The sequence below is a fragment of the Patagioenas fasciata genome, chromosome 19, assembly GCF_037038585.1.
Source record: "Patagioenas fasciata isolate bPatFas1 chromosome 19, bPatFas1.hap1, whole genome shotgun sequence".
In the NCBI taxonomy this organism is placed as follows: domain Eukaryota; kingdom Metazoa; phylum Chordata; class Aves; order Columbiformes; family Columbidae; genus Patagioenas; species Patagioenas fasciata.
In genome coordinates this window covers 5,097,036-5,122,302 of record NC_092538.1, presented here as the reverse complement: position 1 = coordinate 5,122,302, position 25,267 = coordinate 5,097,036, and the positions used below count along the sequence as shown (strand labels likewise).

The 25,267-nt window shown below is 44.2% G+C and overlaps 1 protein-coding gene across 5 annotated transcripts in view; it reads right to left on the bottom strand.

Moving 5' to 3' along the window:
- The window catches only part of AUTS2 (activator of transcription and developmental regulator AUTS2), a 713,568-nt gene that overhangs the window by 564,509 nt on the left and 123,792 nt on the right, over positions 1–25,267 (bottom strand). The gene's annotated exons all lie outside the window — the stretch shown is intronic.

The following is a 25,267-nucleotide window of genomic DNA, read 5'->3' as shown; positions in this document are numbered from 1 at the left end:
TCACTCAATACAACAGCAGGAAAAGGCAAACAACAACCTGCACACTTTAAATGAGAGGAAAAGCTTCACCGTGACACCAGTTTGGAAGAGATTCACAAGACTGTCTCAGCAGCAGCTCTTTACAGGAGGGGGACAAGAGCTGCCTTTTGTTCACAGCTCAAGTGGGCAGGCACTCCAGGCTAAGTACGGAATAATGCAAACCAAGAAACTGCCTGTTAAAGTAGCAGAATGAAGCAAATATTCAGTCTCTGTTCACTTTATCCCAGCACACACGAGCAGGATTTGCACTGCGGTTCCACAGCCTCATCATCACGGGTACCAGCGACCAGCACCACGGTACCGCCGAGCACCCGCCCCAGCAGAGCGGCCGACATGCAGCGCACGGCGCTTCACGGGTTACTGTCCCAACGAACCGATTTCATCTAGAAACCATAGTTGAGGCTTTTCTCCTCAGAAACCACAGCCCACACTCATTTGGTTTCTAAATAGAAAACACCAGTGCATGGAAGTATGAAATACAGTCATTTTAATTCACCCTTATAAATTTGTGGCAGAGCTCGTAAAGCGTGTCTGGAGAACATCAGCAAGTCAGTCAAACCACGTGGGGAGGTTGCGCTGCGAGAGGGACCCGCTCCCCTGGATACCGCGCTGAGACGATGTGTTTTACAGAAGGAAATGGAATGTGCTTTACGTTATCAATAGCATTTAACTGAGACTGCATATTGGATAAAAACGTTCCATAAAAATCTCTCTAGGTTTCGGGCTTAACACATACTGCAACCCGTCTCCAATGGATTTTGGTATCATGATATTCTTCTTAGATTGTAGTGGGGTAAAAGCTGGAAATCATATCAGCTCACCAGAACGTGCAAACTGCAAGTCTCATTACAAAGCAAGCCCCCAGTCTGATTCGAGCAAAGCAGTTTTAGATTTAATGATGCAGAGCCAAGCTGATCAGCAAAAAGAAAACAAACCTCCGCTATGAGATCCATTCTATAGCCCTGACGTGTGCAGGATTTTCAGCCATCGACTTCAGCAGGGAAACCGAGATGGCCTCTGCCAGAGAGCTACACCAGAAATCTTTGCCCCTTTAACAATCAATTGCTATTTATTAATAAACTTTTTTTCCATGCTACAATTTTGCTTTCAAAATGTATCACCAACAGGCACATACACATTCTTAAAATTCACGGTCTTCATTGCAACACGGATGTGTGCTTAAGTGTGTTACTCGTGCAGGCTTGATTTTGATTTTTTAGTAACGGTAATACATTTATTCTTAAATTAGAAATAGCAACAACTACAGACCACTACTACAGTGTAGGTTTAGGTGACCGCTGGATCACCTATTCAGGGCATTCATCTGTCAGGTAACATCACCTTCCACAAACCCCATGTTTGGGAGTTGACAAAAGCCACTCATACTAATCTAGCAAGTTTTATTTCTCCCGATCAGATCTCACATGTATTACAAAGTGCAACTTTGCATGAAAATCACCCTCAGAAACCAAAGAGGCTCTTCTAAGACAGACCACAAGACAAACAAAAGAATTAATCATCAGTCTCCAAGGAACAGTATCTGCGTCAAACAGTGCAATTATTTCGCCTTCCAAATATTAAGATAAGGTTGCATAGATTTGTGACGTTATCCACGGATTGTACAAACTTCCTAGTGGACAAATTATAAGGGCCAAGTTGGCGTTCACCTGTAGAAGTGTGTTCCTAGAGCCTTTGAATGGTGAAAGGACACCCCGACTGCTCCAGTTCAACTAAACCTGTGCACTGCAGCATGTTTTCCAAGCCCAAAGCAAAGCTGAGGTGAGATTGCCCTTCTTTGTCAGAGGATAAACGTCATTAACACAAGCACTTCCAGAAAGATGAGGCTGCTCCCTGCTCAGCACCACGTGTTGTCATACCAGAAAACGTGGGTGCTGCTGGAAGTCAGGAAAAACATTCAGAAAACAGAGACCTCAGCTTCTGTGTTGCATTTTTATTGCAGTATTTGGCAAACCTGATGTCATTTGGGGTCTGGGTACAGGAATTATTACACAGCTGCAGCGAGAGACAAAAGAAACAATCACCACATTACACTATGGAAACATTTTATGATATAAAGAGCACAGCCAAACTCTCCTTTAGCAAATAAAGAAATCACAAGTTTTCAATAGAATTCTAAGAGGTATTTTGACTAATTCGGTTAACTTGCAAGCCCCAGACTGCATGTGTTTATCTAGTGTTAAGCAGAGTACTGAAAGATGAGATTAGTTTTGCAATACTGTGGAAACATTCCATGCAGCTCCTTCACAAGAGGACGGAGCAAAGGGATGGAGTACAGAGGGTGGCTGTGACTATATGATGGCCTTTTGGTGGCCAAGTGCTTATGAAAAGCCTCAAAGCCACAACAAGAGGCTTCTCTGGGCTCTGATGCTTTCTTCACCTCAGCCAGTTCCCAGCAGAGATCTTGCTGAAAGAATCACACGTGTAAAATTATCTCAACCTACTGCAGCTATAAGCACTTGGTTCTGATTGCAACCTACAAAGGACACTGAAATTAGTGATTCACGTTGACACAAGTGTGACACCGGACATATCAACAGCCCTGAGTCCATTCCAGATGGTCCCACAGCCAGAACAAACCTCGGCCAGGCCAGTGGATCAGGCTGGCACAGCCCACCAAGAATCAAATACTGCGGATAACCCAGGAGAGATATTGTTACTCAAGCAAAATCAGACACAACAAGTGTTGCTTTGGAGGATACAAACACAGCAGTGTCAGAATATGGAGTGGACATATTGCAAGGACTCTGATCTCCCTGCGGATGCTTTCCCTGCCACCCCAGCCACCTGTAGAAAGAGCAAAGAGGACACCTAGCAAAGAACCAGGGCTTGCGCACAATTCTCGTGCTCAGAAAAAAGCAAGAGGGAGCAAGAGAACAAACATTTAATTCCCTTGTAAAACAGATGACTGCATTGTAATTTACTAGCAGCTGCTGGCAACAAACACCACGCTCTCATATTCCTATTAACCAAGCTGCAGCTGATTTATTAAAGGCTCAGATACATCAAAACAAATGACTGTAACATCATTTATATTACTATTTACAGCTCTTTAATAGGGTTACACGAAGGGGCAATGCAGCACAAACTGGAATCTGGTTACCAGTCTGTCAAGCAGCAGCAGAGCATCTCTCCACCACACCAGGCTCCAGCCCTGAGCTCCTCTGTATCCCTTCCAACAACTCCCACCTGCCTGCAGGGCTCAGGTGGGCTGGAAACAGGCGGTGCCAAAGCAGGCAAGTCTTCCCAAATTGCACAAATACTCAGTGGTCTGCGGCTAGTCAATATAGTGATGATTTTTAAAAAAAAGCACAACAACGAACCAAACCAACTTCTTTGGAACTCGATCACCCATTGTTGCACCAGGAAGGAATCAATGTTATCACCCCTCTGCAGAGCACGATGCTCCTACGGCGGCTGCTGAGGCCAGAGGCACCGTGCCCTCAAACAGCCTGTGTTGGAGAAGCAGGGATCAATATCATCCTGGGTCTGAAGCTGTCCTGTTGTTCAGAGCTCTCTCTCCTGGGCTGCCCTTTAAGCCAGGGCTCCCCAGCTCTGTTTGCTCAGGTGTCTCCGGGCCAGACAGGTGACAACATGCCCATTACAGCAAGGGACCTGCAGAGCCAGCAGCAGCTCCTGGCTCTGCCCAGATACAGCGAAGCCATCCAGCTGAATGCAGGATGCTGGCATGAGCAGTTCTACATGGGTAGAACATGATAGATACTTTTTTTTCCTCCATCTTATAAGGGAAACACAGCCTGGTGGGCTCTTTATTCCCTTTTTTCAGGCTGTTTTGAGTAGCACACCTAAGGTTAGTGGCACCGCTGCCAGCCTGGAAATCTCAGCTCCAAATCACTGATGTAAAAGCCCAAACTACGAGGACTGCAAAGCAAGTTGCATTAGAAATCAGCCTGAGTGGAAGGCAGGAGCCTTTCAGATGCTTCTAATCCTGATTTAAATGATGTATAGGATCCTCTCTATGCAGATGGGCTTCACTCAAATTCACACCGATTGTCCCATATGCCCCGATGGGATCTGTATTAGTGCTTTGGTGCTCGAGAGGCAGTGCTGGTGATCCCCGTTCCCCCGTGCCAAGGCCTTTGGGGGCTCCCCGACCCCCCAGTTTCTGCTGACACCAGGACAGCAGCACCTAAACCTCCCCTACCCTGGGAGAAAGAACACAGCGTCCTCACCGATGGTTTTATCGACCAAGATCATACTGTAAGCAGTGACAGACTATCTCATCTAAAGACTTTTCTACCTGACACGACATACTTAATAGGATTTTTAAATTAAAAGGGAGCTCTGTATTAAGAACATAAACCCTTTATCAGAGGTGTCGACGAAGGCAAATGGAGGATTCCTTTGCTGTATAAATTTCACAAGGAATTCCCAGCCCACCCCACCGATTTTGAACCTATGTGTTCACGCCTCTGGTTTTCTCTAACCCATAAAAGTTCCAGATAGTCAAATATTATGCTTCTGCTTTTTAAATATTTCCATTTAAATGTAGATTTTGACCTTCTTGCCAATGAAATATTAATAACAGAATAAAATATATATTACTCTTCTTCTGAGGGAGAGGTCTCTCTCTCTCTCTGTCATGTTCCCCATTGGTTTTTTGAAGAAGATTTCTTCAACCCATGGTGAATTTATTCCTCATTCCTACGTTTTTTTTAGGCCGTGACAGCTGAAAGTAGAAAGGTGATCCCTTTATTTTTAACATCCTGGGGAAAAAAGGGAGAGAAATCAATGAAAAGTAAACAAGGACACCAAAGAAACTGTATCATTTCCAGCAAGATGCAAAAGTCGAGTCTAATTTGAAGTAACTGTGTTCCTAAACAAGGAGACAGTATGAAGATTAACTGAGACCTCTATTTCTTTATATAACTGCAGCCCATGATGTGGGATAGAGAATAAAACTCACAAATTACCCTGCTTATCCATCTTTATCTTCATCATTGTTCAAAGACAAATATCCCTTTCCCAAAACATGATTTGTCTTTCTCACTCCTCCTTTGCCATTAACAGAAGGGAAAACAACAAAACACATGACGGTGCTGATGCACGACTGCAGTGCCGCTTAAAGAGGCTCAGTTCTGCTCCTGCTGATTTAAATGAGAGCCAGGTTGGACCCCAAGGATGCTCTACAGTCTGCATTACAACCTCATCAGGAGAAACGTTTCATCAACATATAACACTCGCTTTTAAAGATCATGGTACAATGCACTCTACAAACATAGGTGGTAAATACTGTTGGCATCCAACATAATATCCTCAAGACCCTGTCGTTCTTCTGGGTATTTTCACTTTGAGTCTTGTCTCGGGTGACACTGCAAGCTGCCACAGGAGCAGTGGGGAAAGGACAGAAATCATCTGGTAAACTATGGGAAGACACAAGACAGCTGAAAAATCTAAACCAGGATGGACTGAGACCTTGGGAACCTGCAGCTGCCAGGTAAGAAATATGTGGTGTGATGAAGGAGACCCTGGAAGGGCTCTCAATCACCAGCGAGTGCTGTCCTGCACCGAATGCCTTCTGGAGAGAGCCATAAAACTGAGATTAGCAATTCCTCACACTTCACTTACCAGCTTTTGCTGTTAATTCTCATGCTGGTGCCTCTCTAATCTAACTCATGGAAGGTATCGATCCTGACTTTTAAAGTATATTGCTCTTATAATTTGGCTAAATTACAGCCCTACGCTGTCAGCCCAGGTACTCTAACCACCTCCACAGCAGGGTATAATGTATAGAGGGTGGGATTCTGTAAGGCAGCTATGAGAGTTAAATGCCCAACTCCAGCTAAATTTCAATAAGCAATGGGTACCTAATTCCCTTAGGCTCTTTTCAAATCCTAGCTTTATTTTTTTTTTTAAAAGATGGTAGCAAGGAAAGGTCAACCTAATTTGTCATAGCAGCAAGTGAAGGCAAAGGATCAGCACATGTTGCCAGGCTGTGTGAGAGGTTTCATTATAGAGCTGTTTACGGCATTTATTTCTCCTGTTGTTGCTGATGTTTTCAGGATCAAGGAACTCAGGTCCCATGTCAGTAGCAGAGATCACTGGCCAGGGAATATAATACTTGAATCTTACCTCCTACCTCACAGGCTTCTTGACTCATATGCCACCAACTGCTGAGATTTTTTCTGAATAGCCACGTGGTTTCTGAACTTTATACTAACACATGTAGCAACACTAAGCCTAAATAATACTGCTAGCACTGCAAATCAGTATTAATACAACTAGAAATTTTTAATGGAGCATAACACCAGTGTTAATTCGCCATAGCATGCCAGCCAACGAAGTCAAGCCAATCCATTTGAAGTTTGTTTCCTTTGGAACAAAAAGAAATGCATAAAAGTATGATAATTTGTGAGGTAGGCTTTCTTCTCAGCTTTTTATATGCTACAGTTCATACAGAAATCACCTAGGGGTCTACACCGTCACAAATACAAACACTTAAGTACCATATTCAACATGTATTCCCAGCTAAGTAAGGAAACACCAATGAATATATTGACCTGCCACTAATGTTCTCACCAGCTGCCTCCTCCACGTATGGCCAGGTGCAGGTCTGGCCAGCTCGCATGAGAGAGGGGTCACTCAGGGCTGTCCCCAGGTCAGGAGATATGGGCGCCCACTGACCTGAGCACCTGAAGAGCGGACACAACAGGCTCCAAGAAAGAACTGCCCTGGAAAAGGCCCTTTGGCCATTTTACAGCCTTGACTGTAGCACAAGGAATAGAAAGGCAGCTTTGGCAAGGTTGCTGCTAAATTTCTCACAACTCCAGGAAGACAACGGGGAGTTGAAGCCGGCAAACTGAGGGCAACTGTATGGCCAAGAGCCAAAGCTCAGAGATAAAAGAGAGTAATGGAAGACCTTTGGCCACAGCCAAAAGTTCAGCTGACAACAGGATTTCTCTTCTAGTAGCAGGAAAAGAGGAACCTTTAGGTCAAGTAAACCACATCTCCTGACTCTGCCTCAAAAGACTGCTAAAAAGGTCACGAGATTTTGTATCTCCCAGCTATGTGATGAAAGACTGAGCCACACAGCCATTTATTTCATATTGCTGTTGTCAGGTGACGGCAATATTCACATGTGACGAATAGATCTGCAGGCAACGGAATCCCACATTCATATCTCGCACGTCCACATCATCTGGCTTATGCGTCAAAGCCAAACATATCAGTATCTTTACTTCATCTCTTTGCCTGATAAAGAGCTAGAAGACAACAGGAAAATTTCTCGACTCTGAAGGAAACTTAAGGTGAAAATCACTCCAGAAGAGCGCTGTGGAAGTTACACGACCATTTATGATCTATCTCCATATTCTTTTGCTTGGAGAACACAAACGGGATTTCAGATGGTCAAAAGGCCTTTTGCTGGCCCTCTGCATGGCCAAAGTCTCTTGCTGCCTCACTCCCACAATCAATATTTCTTTGTGTTATCAAAAGTAAAAAAGAGGCGACAAAACCAATACAAACAACTTTAATGCGGGGTGTCTTTTTAATCTCCCCTTTCTAAAGACTTTCAGGACACGTAGAGAAACCTAACTTCCAGAAGAGCAAACACACAAAACCCTACAGAGTTATTCATAGAAGGGAGACAGAAGAAACACATTTTCTGAGTAATTATTTCTGCCCATCCACAGGCACACAGCACCTTTGAGACACCCAGCACCAGCACAAAGATACAAGACAGGAGAGACTCAATGACAAAGAATAAGCCTTTTCCTCCCATTCCGTGCCAGCAGCCGTGACCCCAGAGAATCCATTCCCAGGTAAGAGTCCACAGAGCCTCCCCTGCTTTTCCATTCTGGATTTCTTTCTCCATTCAAATGACAAGCAAGAGAAGAAAACTCCCAACCCAATTTATCTAAGTGTCTTCAGCAATATCCTTTACAGAATTTCAAAGAGTTGCTGGCAGTTGTTAAGCTGGTGCTGTTTAACTTGGACATCTGTCCACCCAGGCTGAGATGACCAACTCACTTTACATCACCAGCTAGCAATCAAATAATAATTACTTTGGGTTACTACAGGCTGGAGCTGGATTTGAGTGAATGATTTCAGAGCACTGGAATCCATTACCAATAACCCAAACCATCTGGGTTCTCGTCTCTGTTGCAAAGAAAGCAGCAACAATTCCAAACATTAATTCAGACACTAAGTACTAGCTGGATCACCAGTCCATGGGAGCAGTGGCATGTATTTTGATATAATTACCTCAAGATGGAAGCGACACAGACATCCTATGGAGAGCGGTTCAGAGATTACACCCCGTACCGCATTTAACTCTCCAGAGCTGTACGGAAAAGGTTTGTATTAAATAAAAAGCTCCATTTAACATTATTTCCTTTGCAAAGGCAAGCTGGATAACACTGGTGGAAAGCAAGGATTTTGTAAATGTAGCATGGAGCCTCCCAGCAAAAGGAAAGCCAGCTGATGAGCAGTAACTGTGATTTCTGTAACAAGTAAGTTAGACTGTGCAACAAATTGGTACATCCAAATAAACAAATCCCTGAATCCCCCCCGTTTGCCTTTATGAAACAAATCAGTCAGTGCTGACTAATCGTATTATAATACTGGGCGGCTTGTAATAGGCTTACAAACCGTGTGTTTACAGGCTCATCATTGTTCAGGGCTTGCTGAGATAATAAGGAAGCTGTGGGAGAAACCCTTCGGAGTCAAAATCTTATCAGATACGTTTCAGAACTGAAAGCAGTTTGCAGTTCAGACCAAGACTGGGTATAATGGAGCGGGACCAAAGTGACTGAAAAAGAATGATATGTCCCCATTTGGGACTAGATATCTCCTCTTCAAAGCTACATCTAACCAAGGAGGTCCAAAGACAAGAACAAAACACAGATGTCACACAGTTTCTACTGGAGAAACGAGGGCTGAGCACCTTCCAAAGCCAACCACTCCTCTGAGAAACCATCTTCTCTGGAGGGTCCATTTCGTTGAAAACAATAATATGAAAAGGAGGCATTTCTTTGCTACACCCTGCTAAGGACTGATGTCCATTACACCTTGGTTTTCTTTTCTGTTTGCTATTTAAAATGACAGATTTCTTCCAGAATCTGGCAGAATCACACAAATGAATTCTTAACATCATAGTACATGTGAACCAGCCAACAGAGAAGAGCAGGCAGCTGGACTTCACCTTTATAAAAGAATTTGTATCAGCAGAACTCTACAAGTTCTCTCTCCTCTAAAAGTTACAAGCTTGTTTTATGAGGGTTGCACGTCCATTTCATTCTTAAAATTACTACAGCAGCAAAAAGAGACGTCTCTCACTTCTCTTTTCTGACTGCTCATAATATATTAGAGATGCTTTTCCCCTGAATGCATTCACATGCAAACCCCAAGAGCCGTCATTCTTGCTGTGACAAAAGAGAGCTGATACCCAGTATTGTTACAAATACTCCAGGAGGTATTAGTTCTCTCCTGACTTCAGTAGCCCCTGTAAGAATTCAGTAGTCCAAAGTGCTCACACAGAGAGAACTCAGTGCATTCTCAAACACGCAGAACAACGTGCCATGCTCTGAGCTTCAAGAAACCAGGTTCTTCCACTCGCAGCAAGTCGGGAACCTCGCTTGCCTTGAGATTATTGAAGTGTTCTCAAACACCTCCAAAGCTGCCATAGGAGATGAACTATTTGGTAGTCACCCTGCTTTGTCCCCAGGGAAAGGGACAGCTGACACAAACGTGCTATAGGGAAATCCAGGAATCCAGTTTGTGTGTCAACATTTTCTAAGGGAACACTCAGAGTGGGAAGCAAAACACCACAAAAATTATCTTAAAAGCCCAGTTTCACGTCCTTGAGGATCAAATATTGCCATTGTATTTAAATGCACTTACTACATTAACTGGGTAGCGGGGCAGGACCTTCGCTGTCGTGGCCACTTTGGCCCCGCTGGTCTGTTAATGGGATGGGTCAGCACGATGCCAGCATCGTGAAAGACAAAGAAAGCCCAAGGACAAATCCCTTCTGACCCTGCTGTCACTTAGGTCACACTACAGGCTAGTATGATGTTCATCCAGCACCATTAACCTCAACTTCTGCACAGAACTAAAATCCAGCTAAAGCAAGGTTGCTCAGCCAGAACCGCTGTCAGACCCAAAGCACCTCCTAGCAGCAGCTGTAGCGATGCGTTTGCCTCTCCCCAGTAACGTGTTGAACAAAGCTGAGCACACACAGTCAGAAAATCCTGATACGCAGCATCAGCACCTGGTACTGCACAGGCACCTTGTGGGTAGCACGTCTGGACTAGCACAGGACTGGTGAGAACAGGGACACCTACGTTCTCCTCTCAGAGGCACTCCAGAACCTCTACCTGTGCAGATTTTTGGGTCTTGGCCACACTAGAATGTGAGCAAAGTGCTGAGCTAGCCCTGCTCACGTCACCAGAGGATCTCCAGAGCTCTGCTCCAACTGGAAACATACCACGATTCCATGAACTTGCCGTCTTTTGCTTTCAGGAGTCCAGCACCTCCTGCTTCAGGTTTCTCTGCCTCTCCTCTCAGTAAAGACTTGACACCAAGCCAGTTTAAAGAGGGGCAGGGGAGCAGCCGCTGCCTTCCCAGGGATGCACCTCTGTTTGCTGGGGGCTGCCGAGCCTCAGCGCCGCCACCGCAGCGCCGTCACGCGCTTTGCTTTAGTCGCAGCTGCTACTTCAGCCCTCTGCGGCAGCCCCAGCCCTGGCAGGAGCATCCTGGGCTGTCTAAACAAATCTGCAGGACTGCATGGAGTTGGTAAACTTCCCATTTCTGTAGCACAACCGAGGAAAGACTTCGCCTAAATCAGCAGACGCAATGTCTTGAAACCTTCTGATTACGCAGCTGGGGAAGCCCTCTCCCTCTGAAATTATCAAATAATAAAAAAAGAGAGCATGAGAGAACGAACAGGGGTGGGGTGGAGCAGAGAGAGAATATCTATGGCCTTCTGCACCCAATTCTGTCACTCTGACATTTCTTTCAAATCCAATTATTTAAAGCCTCCTGATGGCAAAGCTGAGGAAATGGACTAATAGTAGCTTGTACGGTACCTCTCCATCAGGCAGTTCAATAAATCCTGGCAGTGCTGTGATTTGTGCTAGGAGAATGAGCTTTTCAAGAGCAGAACTATCACTTTACACCGTCAATAATCTCCCTGTCAAAAACCCCCCAAGTAACCTGACCGAGACTTCAGAAGCTTAATTTATAGATGCGCTATTTGCCTTCAAGGTATTTTATGCAGCTAAATAATGGAAGTGGCTATTATCCCAAACTACTCTGCAGCTTTTGCAAGTGGAGTCCAAGAACACGCAGGAGGACAAATTTTCTATTAAGCTTAGGGCTAAATTCTTCCCTCCGTGACACCTGTTTGATACCATCTACCGTTAGCCGAGCCGCTTCCAAATTATACTCTGGGAAACAAAAGCAGAAGCGAGCTCTTACAGTTCCAGAGGAGGATTAGCACTTAAAGAGCATGGAGAAATGCCACAGGGTCTTCGCTTTGCTGTGGACCGTTTGTCCGTGGGTTTGCAGAGGGAGCTCTAACCACTGTTTCTCTCGCCCAGGACACCTTTGAGCTGCCCTGGGATTGCAGCACAACGAAGAGTCTGCCCAGAATTTCAGGGCTGGGATGCTTATGACTACACATAAGTTGCAGGGATCAACAATGATAAAGAAATGGATCATCTAGAAAGATGTGGGCTCTACTGCTGATTTTCAGATTTAGGGATACACACATAGAATCGCTCCACCAAACTGGAAAAGCAGGCTTTCCCCCCCAACCCTGATGGAATAGGGGATGGGCTTTTTTTCTCTCTGCCATAACCCACAATGCTATTTAATGGAAGTAGCTGGATTTCATTTATTCCTGGCTCTTAATGCTGATCGGGCAAGAATTAATTCCTTTAATGGGAAAGCATTTGTGCAACTGTAAGAAAGAATACCAGGGAGAGACTCCGGGCAGGCACCAAACATGACAGTGCCATTGTATCCCACACATCTGACAGCTCCAAGCTGTTTCAACCAAGAACAATGAAAATCAGCTTGCTCCAGAGCAGGGCGAGCCCTTTACATAACAAACCAGCCGCAAAAGCATGGAAGGCACAAGCATTTGCACACGTTTTTGGTTCAAATGTGCCGAAGAGAAAACTCAAGGCGATAATAAACCCAAGCTAGGGAAAAACGCCCAAATTCTGTAGCTTGGATTTAAGCGTATTTTTTTAGTGACACATGCACATTTCAGACTGCAGAACAGCCCCAGTATGTTTCTTGGTCATTACCTAACGAGCCTGCCCCCTTTTTTCAGTTCACAACTGAGGCACTGGGATAGGTTTTGCCTTTAAAGCTGGGCTTGTGCCCTTGCTCTGACAAAGGAGGAGAACTGAACTGCCCTTCATTTGTGTTATTCACCAGTTTGCTTTAAACAACAGCATTTCCTTGACTAATAAGTCACACTCCGACAAATCAAGATAATCATCCAAAGGTCAATACATCAACAACGTTGGGTTTTCTGTATTCCTGTGACTCAGAAGCTGGTTATCTGCACAGCCAGGCTCCGACACCCTTCTGTCAGGGATGCCAAAGGCAGCTAAAAGGTGGTGGATCTCTGTAGCTCCCTGGCCTTGTATGAATGAAGAACCCCGTCCACTGTCTACAGACAGAGGGTAGAATTGTGCTCACACAAACAAACTGCAATGACACCCCAAATCCCAACCCAAGTGAGAAGGGTTTCAAGCAACTCCAAATCTCTTTGTCTTGTCTGACCGAAGTAAACTTGGCATCTGATACTCTCCCCCATCATTCCCATAACCAATTCAGTTTACCAGAGCTTGCCAAAGCCACAGAATAAATTAATCTCCGCTTACTAACCATGCGAGCACATGTAACGTCTCCTGGATGGAACTGGAGCAGCTTAGCTACATAACACAGATCCCACCCACTGCTAGCAGCTAATAAAACACAACTCAATTGGTAGGATTCCTTCCTCCCACCCTTTCTTTCAGTAACATAAAACTCAGGACCATTTCTACACAGTTCCAAAAGCAGCCTAGCAACAACACTGAAAAGCACAGCTGCCTCGTCCTTACTGCAGTGTATCGTGGTGATCGAGATTTGAATTTCCTATCCCACCCAGTTCAAACCCATCAAACAGTCCAATTTACCTAGCCAGTAACTCCAATTTAGCAGCTTTGCACTGCTGGCTCTCCTAACGAAAGCCATTTGATGACTTTGAACTTGGCAGCACAGATGCTGACTTCTGACATGAAGAACAAGCAAGCGCACAGCCCGCTTGACTGGCCAGAAAACAGTCAGGGGTTTTTTCACCTCCTCTTTGATCGTGCTAGTGGTAAAAAATAAGATTAGTCTTGGCTCAGATCCATCCTGCGTAATACAGAACGATCACCTGGTATTTACCTCAAAATCTTCTCTTTTTAATATACAAACTGCTGTAGATTAAAGTCAGCGCCATGCGGCAAGGAAAGCTCTTCGCTAAGCCTCGGCCGCACAAAGATCTCTGTGGGAATATTGACAAGATTGACTCCTCCTGCATGTTTAAACCAAGTGTCAAAAAATATTTATGCAAGCTTTTTTCCAGCCTTTCTGTCCTCACTCCTTAATCCTGGTACAGTTAGAAAAGCAACTCGTGACAAGTCTACGGGCAACACAGTCTAGAGGAAATATTTACACTCTGCTCAGGTTCAGATCCCCCCGGGGCTGGGAAAGGGCTCCTGGAACAGCTCTGTCTGCTTTGCCACGGCTTCCTCGCGCCTGTGGGATTTAATGTTACATGTGAAGTTCAGGGGTTTTCTCCTCCTTACGCCAGAAGTGGGTGCATAAAGGCAGCGGCTGATCTTTAGCTGTTAATTCAAGGACCAAATTCCACCCGCAGTCACAGCTGAACCGCAGAGGCTAAAGTACAAACCGGTGGGCTCATCTGCAGGTGCGTGTGGTCCCTCTGACACATCAGCTATCCAACTGGTGGAAAACCTGCAAATACGTCTGGAGGCTGAATGCATCAGTGCTAAAAATTCTCTGGAATAATGAATGAGAGACAGCATACAGCTGGGTTTCCATGTAGAAACGCCTGAGCGAGGCAGTCCCAAAATGAAGTTGCCTTTTCTCCCTGGGACAGTCCAGATGAAGGGGACAAGAGGAAAAACCTCACAAGAATTTGTCCTTTACTCCAACTGGAAGACATAAGCCAAGCCACAGCCCGTGCCAGACACACAAGAGATGGCTTAACTTCTTATTGCTTTTTATCTCCTATTGTCTTATTCTCTTAACACTTCACTTTCCATCACAGTCCCTCATCTCTTTTCCCATTGCAGTGCATCTTCCTCTATCTGGCTACAAACAGCAGCAGTGTTCAGTACTCTCATATCCAGAAAACCATCAAATAAAAGCAAACAAATACACATACATAACTGAGTTTACATACCATTTGCATACTACAGAAATATATTCTGTGGAACTTCATAGATGCTAATCACTCCTGCCACAATATCTACCCTTTCTGCTGCTTCTCCTGCCCATCATTCATTTAAACTCTCACTTCTTCAAGGCACGTGTACATTGTCCTCCAAAACGGAACACTGTCCTCACGGGGGTCCTTCCAGCACTAGAAGCAATCAATGAAAGAACCCAGTATTACCTTTTCATAGCCACAGATCTTAAATCAGCCACCTTGACTTTCCCGATTTCTGACAATAAGGAAACAAGAGCGGCTGATTACACAAAGATGTCTGAGAGGGCATGTTACTAGAGCAACAGAGCATCCTAAGAGGCTTTCTGTGCTCATGCTCTCGAGCGCGATCGTCTCGGTTACCCCAGGAGACGGCAGCCGCTTGCGGGGGGTACGGCCAAGCATCCCCCATTCATCAGGTGAGTGACGAGACAGTCACGTGTGTGCACAGCCCCGAACGCTCTCGCTGCTGAAAGCCCAGACTCCCCAAAGGAACGAAACCGAGGTTTAGACACAAATCTGGACCCAAGTAGGAAACAGTAAGCTGCCTTCCCCAGACAACGAGCCACGAAGCAAATGAAAGGGAACAAAGGCGATGAATGACACAGGAGAGAAAGAAGCCGCGTGTTCTCCCCCTGTGATAAAGAGCGCAGCAAACTGCACAGTGCAGCTTCTCGTAGCGAATGGACTTGAATAAAATCAGATCGCACCACTGCCACGGAAAAGGAGTCTATTAAAACTAAGTACCTCAGTCTTCTGAAGTCATCTCCAGAAAATCTGAACACAAGAATACCACTAAAACACCTTTGATTTTTCTTTATTTAAAATATATCTTTAATTTCAAATAATCTTTAATCTATCCACTTGAATCCCAGACTCTAAAATTGAAAGCAACTTGATCCTGCTCCCATTAATTAGCTCTTAGAGTGTTTGAATCCTTTGTTTCCAGTGCAAGTGGATTTACACATGTAAATTCAGTTTTGATAGGTATAAGTTCAGCTCTTTATCATATGGAATGATTTACATTTTATCTGTTTGACCGAAAGGCATGTTTTGGCCCAGGTTCATGTGCTGTGCTGCACAGGTCTGTAATTTAGTTCAGATCCAACGAAGCCTTAACTCTGGAGAGCCGACATCAAAGTTTTCAGTACTAACATTTTACTGAAATTAAATTCAGACTAGATCTTGAAAAGGTTATGTTTAATATTTGATCTCAAAAGAATAAGGCTGATGCCATCCTAGACATCAGGTTTAATGGTGCTTGGCAATCAGCAAATATAAAGAAACAAGGTGCGCCCAACATTATTCAAGATGAGTTAAGCAGAGCAGTCTCAAGTCTCTTTGGTTTGTTGTTTGATGGTGTTATGTTTCTTAAGGAAGCAGCTGAGTGCCATGCATTGCTGCTGCCACACCACAAATGAAGTATCTTCAAAATTTTCATTCCATAAATGATACTTTTCATGGCCAACTAAGAGTTAAGCATCTGTAAATGAATTTACCCACAAAGCATCACCAAGATGTGTCTTCATCTACTAAGCACCACAGACCAACCCAAGGGCCTTTAGATTATAGAGAAAAATGTGATGTGGTTTCTTTTCTTCTTGGAGCTTTTACCTGTGAAGACTCCAGCTGTGGCTACTGAACACTTTTAAATCATGTTTTTGCAGCAGGAAGAGCAGAGCAGGGATGGGGTGCCCGTAACACCCTCGCACATCACCCTCCCCTCACCACCGTGCTGTGCCCCAGCATTCATGTTTACTTTGGACCAGTCCTTTGGCTGAAGAAACAGAAGCTTCTTGCCTGGCAATAACGGACTAGTCATCTAATACACTGTTCAGAGCAACAATTGTTGTTGTTGTTTGATTCTGGTATTTTTAGGAAGAGGTAATCCTGGAGATTTACATCTCATTTCCCAGAATGCCCCAGGGCTTTGCCAGCAGTTGGAGTCTTACAGGATAAACATCTCTCCCTGATTGTAATTGCATTATTAAATATGATTGCTCTGCTCTTCCTTGAAAATTTTTTAAAAGCAGCAACAAAGAACACAGCGAGAAAGCATCCTGTTGACAGCATGGAGGAGAATCGCACAATAGGGGAGACGAGAGTATTTCACCTTTAACTTCCAGAGGCAAAAGGCAACTTTTCTAAGCCAGGGAGTCCCACAACACCATACGAAAGCTTAGTGTTCTAAATAACTGCAACAATAAGAATTGAGGCCACCACAAATAACTGCCTCCATTACGAAATACACTGCAATAGCTCCAAGAAATCACATCAAAGATGGAGGTTCTGTTAATGTAAAAACTATAGACACAACCATAATCACAGAAAGTCACCCAGGGTAAGTGCAGTAAGTGTAATGGCAGGTTATAGAGGAGATGAACACAGTCCCGACCAACAGGAATACGCTGCTTGGTTTTACAGTTATGCTGAACAGCTGCTTACACCCAACACACAGCAACTAACGCAGACCCTGCACACTCCGGTGATTTGCTTGGTCAAATTCCTCTAGGATTTTCCCCTTCTCTAGGACCCCTCACTGCACCTTCTACACCCAAGGCCCAGAGTTTGCTGAAAACCACAGAATAGAACCACGCTGAATATCTACTCTCAGTGATACTCACCACTATTCCAGCCTTCCTGCATTAAAATAAATCAAGAGGTATTTAATTAAGTGTGCATGCGCATTGATTTACTGTAACACCTATTAATTTAAATATATACATATTAATGCATATAAAGCGTACTAGCAGTTATACAACCATACAAAAGTACACAAAATCTAAGTATGAATGCGTTTCCGCCTTAATTGCATAAATTTGGAAACCAAAACAGACTGTCTGATGAGATGTGTGACTGAGTGCAATTTTTCAGCACTTTCAAAGAAGGAAAACAGCTCCTCCTGTAGTTCACAGCACTTCTCCAGGTACAGAGAGGAGCTCGGTTCATGGATACTTATAGTCTTGACTTAAGGCGCCCAACTCTTATATGACCTAATCTATTTTGCAACTCTGTGCCAATATTGTACGCTTCATATTTATATTGATATTTCAGGAATATTGACATATATACACAAAACAGACACATACAGAAAGTACTATACACGAAACCTTGCGCTTAGGCATTCATGTGTCCTTTTATATAGCATTAAGATAATTCCCCAGAGAAACCCAGCTGGGCTGGGGGTAGGTGAACAAGAACGTGCCACAGCAAACTGCACACTCTAAGTAGCCGTTAAACTGCTTGAGACCACTTTTCTGCTTTCAAGAGCCTCAGCTCAAGTGTTTTTAACCAGGTTTTCCATGTCTAACAGCTTCATGGCATGGGAATCAGTAATGCTGCTTCAGTGTACTCTTAAACATCTATAAAGCAAGGCCTACTATAGAACAGATGGTCTAACCTCTTGAATGTCAAAATCCTTCTGTGTCAGGCAGCCCAATTAAAGGGACATTTTTAGCAGCACGGCTCTCTCCACCGTGCCCTTCCTCCCACTTTAGCCTCAATGTCCCAAGGGGTAATTGCTCACCACACAATCACAAACACCAGTTTACTGTAGTTCTTTCTCCCCAGTCTCTAATTGGGAGAAACTATGATTATGGTTAATCGAACTCTTGGGTTTCGATGAAGAAAACTGTTTAAAAAGAGACCTTTGAGAAAAAACATTAAAATCTTCAGCTAACTAGCATAGTCCAGATCTCCTGATCAGGATCATTTTGGTTTAGTCTCTTCAGCTGTACCAAAGGTCTTTGTCATTCCCCTTGTCTTGTCAAAATACTAAAAAGCAGACACGGCTGAGAAATAGAGAGAAGAAAAAAATAGAGGCGAAAAAGCACTGGAAACCCTTGTATTCTAGTGGCTATCATCTAAGTAGGATGGGCTGCAGTATAAAAGAGATGCCTTGGAGTTGATTGCTCATCCCTATTTCCCAGCTTGCTGAATGTCTTCCATTCCTCCTCCAGCCTACAAGAACTGATGATGTGGAGATATTTCTATTTTTGATTTACACGGGGGAAATGGTAGTACAGAGTTTAAAATATCTGCCCAGGAACCTGAACTCTTGATGCCCTCCTAAGAGAGAACGCCCGCATAACTCAGTTCTGCGTCTCTCTTTCTGTCAGCGGAGGTTGACAGCTTTAATACCACCCTGACAAGATGGTCAGGCTGATTCCGAACAGACTTGAGATACAAACCAACGCAGCTTCTTCCCAACCACCACACGACAGCCCCAGAAACTACAGCATTTGCAAGGAGCTGTGGCTTTAACAGGAGCTAGGCCTGAGAAAGGACTGCTGGAAAAGGCAATCAGATACTAAGGAAAACATAATCCTGTTCATGCCCGAGTGTGTGTTTCTCAGATGATTTACTGTATTATGATAGAGCAAATCTCACGCTCGGGGACTTCAGGCTGGAAGACAGGGCACTACACACATAACAGCTCTTCTGACGCTGCTTCAGAGCACAGAGGATGTTTTCTCCCTGCTGTTTAGGGGAAACATTGGCAGCACAAGCAGAACCTCAGGAGATCACCTTATTCTACAGGGCTGCGGGATGGAGCAATGCAACATTTAAAGCAGATAATAAAAAAGGCAACCTATACTCAATCGAGGAAACTGATTGATGAAAGAGCTTCCTCCTAGAAGTCTGTAATCTTGCTGGGGGTTTATATTTGCCACTGCGACAGAACCAGCGATAGCTTGTGGGCATGGAGGCAGTAATGCTCGGAGACCAACATGGAATACACACTGCTCAGGAAAGGAGTTTCATTCCCAGCTTCACAGAATTTTTTTCTACTAGAAAAAAAGGTGACTGATCAATTTAGAGTAGGCTCTTCATGAAAAGTATGACTTATGCCTATAAGCTTTACTAGTATCTGTCTTTTGGTTTCCATATATATGAAATTGCTGTTAAATACATGGTGACAGAGTTAGCTGTGAGTTTCTTAAGCACTTTGGAAACTACAGACTCCATTTAAGTGCAAAGTTGTTCTTGTTATTACTCGCTATTGAAGTTGAAGCATTCATTTAATGTGCGGGATATGCTAAAAAGGAGTGACAGGTGATTGCTGCCTGTCAGAAAGAATAAAGGAAAAGGATAACATTGCGTTACCCAGAGGGATTAAACTATACTACAGGCCAGGTATTCGATATTTTGGCCACTTACAGAGCAGAGAGGCTTATTATGTATCTATAAACCCTGTCTCAGGAAAGCCTGTTTCAGTCACCACTCTACTCCCCAGCTTCAACTCAACGTCACCTAAAACATTGATAAGAGTAGGTTTAAAACAAGGCTTTGAAAATGTGCCAAAGTCAACTCACTCCCACACTCATCTTGCTCTTTTGACCATGTTGATAAGTGTGATGGTATTTAACATCAGAGTTCCAAGCTGGAGAGAAAACCACACAACTGGAACTTAGTTCTACGGGTTCAGTCTTCTCTGAAGGCATTCACACTGCATGAAGCTTTTAATAATTTCTAAACCCTTCAACTTACACAGGAGGATCAAAAGACAGAGAGAGAGAAGCTAGTCTCCACTACCCTGCCTTCCTTTCCTCTAGACAGATGAGCTCCACCCTACCTATCTTTTATGGGGGAAGCAGGAAAAAGAAGCAGGGTATATTTTAATCAGTAGGGGTGCATGAAAAAGTTTTCAGGAGGTACATTTCCAACAGCTTTCTTGACTTCCATCTGCTTTTCTGAACAGAAGCAGCCTTCCTAAAGTCTGCAAAACTGAGCCATAAAGCTCACGATAAGAAATTCCCCGTGGGAGATCCAGCACATCCAGCTACGCTGGGAGCCACAGACACCGCAGGAACAATTCCCCGTGGGACGGAACATTTCTTGTTCCCGGCTGGAAAGCACAAGTGCAGACGTACAGAAAGGAGTGGGAGGTTGGGGGACAGAGCCCAGACTTTTCAGTCTTGAAGAAAGACATGCATTTCCACGTTTGAAAGGGGTTGTGAGAGAAGGTGGGAAGGAGTCTAATTGCATCCAGATTGTTTTGTCCTTCCCACTTGCTTCATCTCACTGGCAGGTTTGACTGTCAGTACTTACCGTGTTCCCAAGCCCAGCGCCAGCTAATTGTGGTCCTTATATACATACCCCAGATCTAACTTGACACAATGCTGTATAATTGGCAGCCCAAGAGAACAGGCAGAAACGGGTATTGAATGTGAATTACCTCTCACACCTACTGCAGGAAGATCCTCTGAGACAGAGGCTGGAGGCACTGGCAGGGAGCTCACCCTGTGCCCCTGGACACAATGGCAGATTTGCAGGCAAAATGATGACTTAATTTTCCAGTGCTGCCCATCCTCAAGGTCTTAAAACCAAATATTTTCTAACAGGGAAGGACAAAATGAAAACAAGGGCAAAATGAAAGCAAGGCAATAGGTCTGGGCAAAGGAAAGGCAAGGGACAATGGAAATAGATGCTTAATAGCGGAATTTAGACTGGAAATGAAAAAGAATCACAAATTCTCACCATGTCTCCTCAAAGGAGCTCACAGTGCATTTCTGTTGGATGTCAAACGGAAAAACGTAAGTGGGACATTTTTCTCTTGAATCAACGTTTATTCAATAAGGTCAGTGCCACCTAAACAGGTTTCAGTCTCAAGTGTAAGAAAAGACCCTGTAAGGCTGCATACAAACACTGGGAACATATTTACACCTTCTGCATGCTCCCCATCCCCAGCTCGGCCTCGCTGCTGCTTACACCACAGTTACACTCACGAGCTCTAAAATCCTCCAACACAGTTCGGTAAGGGCTTAGGCAGGGCTCAGCTAATTGCTACAACAGACCACCTTCCTCAAAAGACTGCAGTTCTTGTTTGCTCAGCAATATTTAAGTACAAGATTAATCAGCACAGTCCAGAGCACAACAGCTTTATGGTTTGTCTCGAGCCTCCACATCTTAATATTAACATCCGGCTCCATCTACTACAACTTTTCCCTTCATGCCTTCTTGGGAAACTGACCCTTTTCAATAATCACATATGTTCTGCGAACCATAAAGATGCAAAAACCTTGAAAACGGCTTCAGGCGAGGGATATGCTTATGAAAAGGAGCCACTAAGAGGTGCCTGAAATGTGCATCTTAAACTCTGGCAAGGGCAAAAACCCACCACTAATGACAGCATAGTACAATGTACTGCTGCTCCACCGGTATTAATATTTATTGTTTAGTGACACTACCCCAAGCTATTATTTGCTTATAACCAGTGCTACCTGACTTCTAAGAACTCATGCAAATTCCATAAAATGTGAGAGCAATTAAACTTGTTGGGGAGGAAAACAAGTTTAATGTCAAGTTGCTTTGCTGTTAGATGCAGCTCCCATACATCCCAGAGGCTGATTTGTGCCTCTGCTATAATAAAACTCACCACAAAGGGCTGGTATCCAGTGACTTCTCTGATTCTGCACCAGTTACTGAACACATCCCAAACTGGACAATCAGTAAACTACACTATGAGCATACACTGGCCTGGATGGACTCAATTGTTTGCTCTAGCAATAAATAATCAACAGCAAGATGCAATGTGATAAGCCTTTGATGTTTACAAGAAAAACATTTAAAGAAAATAAATAAGAGACAATAAGCTTTTCCCCTGCATTTAACTGAAACTTTTCATACTTATTTTTTTTCCTCAATTCTGACCATTAGGAAAGCATTTCCCCTCTTCATATATGTAAAATGAAAAATATTTACCCCCCAATGAGATTTTACAGTCATTTGCAGCTTGCTTAGAACCCAAGAGGATACACTAACCCATATGTTGAGGTTCAGCGGTTTACAGGGTGCCCACAAATGCTTCAGCCACACCAAGGCTTCCATCAGTATTAAGGCAGCAAAACTCGTGATAGCTCAGTCCCCGATTTCTGACACTACAGAAGATATTCCCCACAAAATAAAGCTAAAAAATAAGGGAACAGAAGCATCACTGCACACCTCCCTGCAGCTGGTCGGCCGCCCTTTTCTCACACAACTGGACACTGGAGAAGACTTTGCTTTGGCAGCAAACAGACCCATGAGAGGCCACGCCAAGAGCTGGTGCCTAAGCCCTCTCGAACACACCAACAGGAGCTTTTGTGCTTATAAATCATCTCCTTAAGGAGAAATGCTCAGATACAAAAAGAAATCAAAAACCAGCTCTGTCACTGGAAGGGCGATTGCTGCACTACCATCCCGCGCTCAGGAGGCCAAGAACACCACAGGTTTGCAAACGTTCCTCTGCCACAAACCCCAGTTCCACACGTGTTCATAACCTGAGCTTCACAAAAGCTCCATACGGAGTACGCAAAGGTTATGGTAACTGTTTTACAGATGGAGAACGAGACCGGAGAGACTGAATGATTTCCCTGCTGTCACAGAGGAAGCCTGTGGCGAAGGAAGGAGTGAGCACATCTGGCTAACATCAGCTCCAGAGGTGGGGATGGGGAAGGTAATGAGATGCCTCCACGCCAGAAGCTAAGTTTTATGAAGCAAACATCCCACAGAAGTTGGAACAAAATGACTGCAGTGAATCACACTCAGTATTCAGAGATGTGCTCACGTTACAACCACAAGCACTTATTTAATTAGAAAAATGATTTAATTGAGACGCATCCAAAATTGCCTCCAATATGACACAAGCAATAATATACGTAGGTAAGAAAATATGTTGGCTACAAAGATGCGTGTGTTTGTACGTGTGAGGAGAAGAACGAGGGTAAATCGTCAGATTTTCTCTCCACCAAGCTCAGCAATGACACCGAATATATTTATTAAACGCAATCAGATTTTACAAGGCACTGAAGTGATAACTCTGTAGTAGTGGGAAGTGCAAGCAGCAATAAATATCTTGTAAACACAGAGGTCACAGGCCCAGGTGCTTAGAGCGCGGGGAAGGCGGCTCGCCGTAAGCGCCACGCTTCATTGCCTCAGCACTTATTTTTTCATCTTTCTTTTCTTGGAGGAGGGGTGCAACAGGACAGAATGGATTATTACTTAATTTACTGCAATAAATCAGGAGTCAAAGCCATTCAAAGGAATTTGCAGCTTATCACTATGCAAAGAAAAATCAGACCTCTATCAGTTCAGATCTAAATACAATTACAGGAACAAAATAGCTTTATGTGTAAACCATCTAACTGAGCCTGACAGATGGATACTGTTTATATCCATTTGTATTTATTGAACATATTAAAAGATTGCAGCTGTTCCGTCAACACCTAGGTGCTTCCAGGGTGCTTGGAGCTGTATATAAATATGACAGAATTTTATGGATAAATATATTCCATGAAATAAACATGTTGGAGATACTGTGATATAACAAGTATTTACATTAACAACCATAATACCTTGAACTGGTTTCTATTGATCTTTAAGCACTTCACAAAAGTATGGATAAAGCATCTGCACTCCCACCCTGCAGACACAGAATTAAAGCTCAGAGATTAAGTGCTGCCAAAGGATTTTATAACAACTCAGTATGAGCGATGGGATTAGCAGCCAGGCCTACGGCTGCGGGCTTTGTCTGCAGCGCTTCGACTCGCACTTCCCCCAGCCACATCTACCTCTGCGCGTCTTTGTGCGCAACACTCAGGAGCCCGTTTCATTGGAAACTTGCATATATTCACTGCCTAATTTTAATCTTGCACAGCGTTGGGTCAATCAAAGCCAAAGGCAACGAGCCGCAGGCTATTAGGCCTGGCTGCTGCCTTCCCCCGGCAGAGGGCTGGACGCAATCTGTCCATCAGGCAAACCCGCGCCGCAGCCGCGTGTCACCGCTGACAGCTTAAGTCCTGCGCTTAGAGATTCAAGGCAGAGCCTCCCGCTCGACAGCGATCTAACCCTCACCAAACCTCCGCTGACTGGCCAGAGGATCAGCAAAAAACCACCATAATTAATGGAAATATAACCCCACACTACTCATCAGCGAGGTTTTGCATATACATAAGGAATGATCAGTGGTGAAGAATTATGACTGCTCCCTATGTAAATCACAAGCTCTGCAAGGAAAAGCTTTCAAGCTTCAAGGGAGACGAACACACACAGCCTGTCGGGTTTTCTTGGGGGTTTTCTCCTGCGTTCAGCTCTCGAGATCTGCACCCTGGGGGAAACCCGACCAAGCACATATTTTGCCTGCCTGCTGCGTGGGTTTTGAAATAGGAGCATCACTGCATATGGTTAATCATCAGATATTTTTCTTTTTAACTTTCATAAATAATTGTAGGTTACTCTCTGCCACAGTTATTTGCGTTTGCAGTACTGGATTCCAGCAGGATTGAAAGGCAAGAGAATGACACTGGTTGAGAACGAAGAAAGTTTTCAACTGGAGTTTGCATAGATCTGGGGAGTGAATCTGAGGATAAACCAGGGCTTTTGTGGGAGTCCTCTGGGGCAGCTATTTTGGGCTGCCGAGGCTCCTAAGAAGAATTCAGTGTAGAAGACGGAGCACTTTTCCTGCTGAAAATCGCTCCCTCGCCTTCGCAGTTCCTGCGCCACGGACTGCCAAAAGCACCGGTCACCCGCCTCGGTGCTCTTCAGGAGAAATGCAAGGGGAAACAAATTTGGTAGAGCTCTCTGTTAAGAGGGACTGGAAAGACTTTACTACGAGAGGAAAACTGTTAACCTGGCAATGAGAAAGGCGCTGGAACACGCTAGAAAACAGATCAGGAACAAAATATGATTTATCTGCAAACAAGCGTACACACAGAAACAGGGAGATGGAAGAGAAGAGGTATTTCCTGGAGGAACAGGAGTGGAAATCAACCC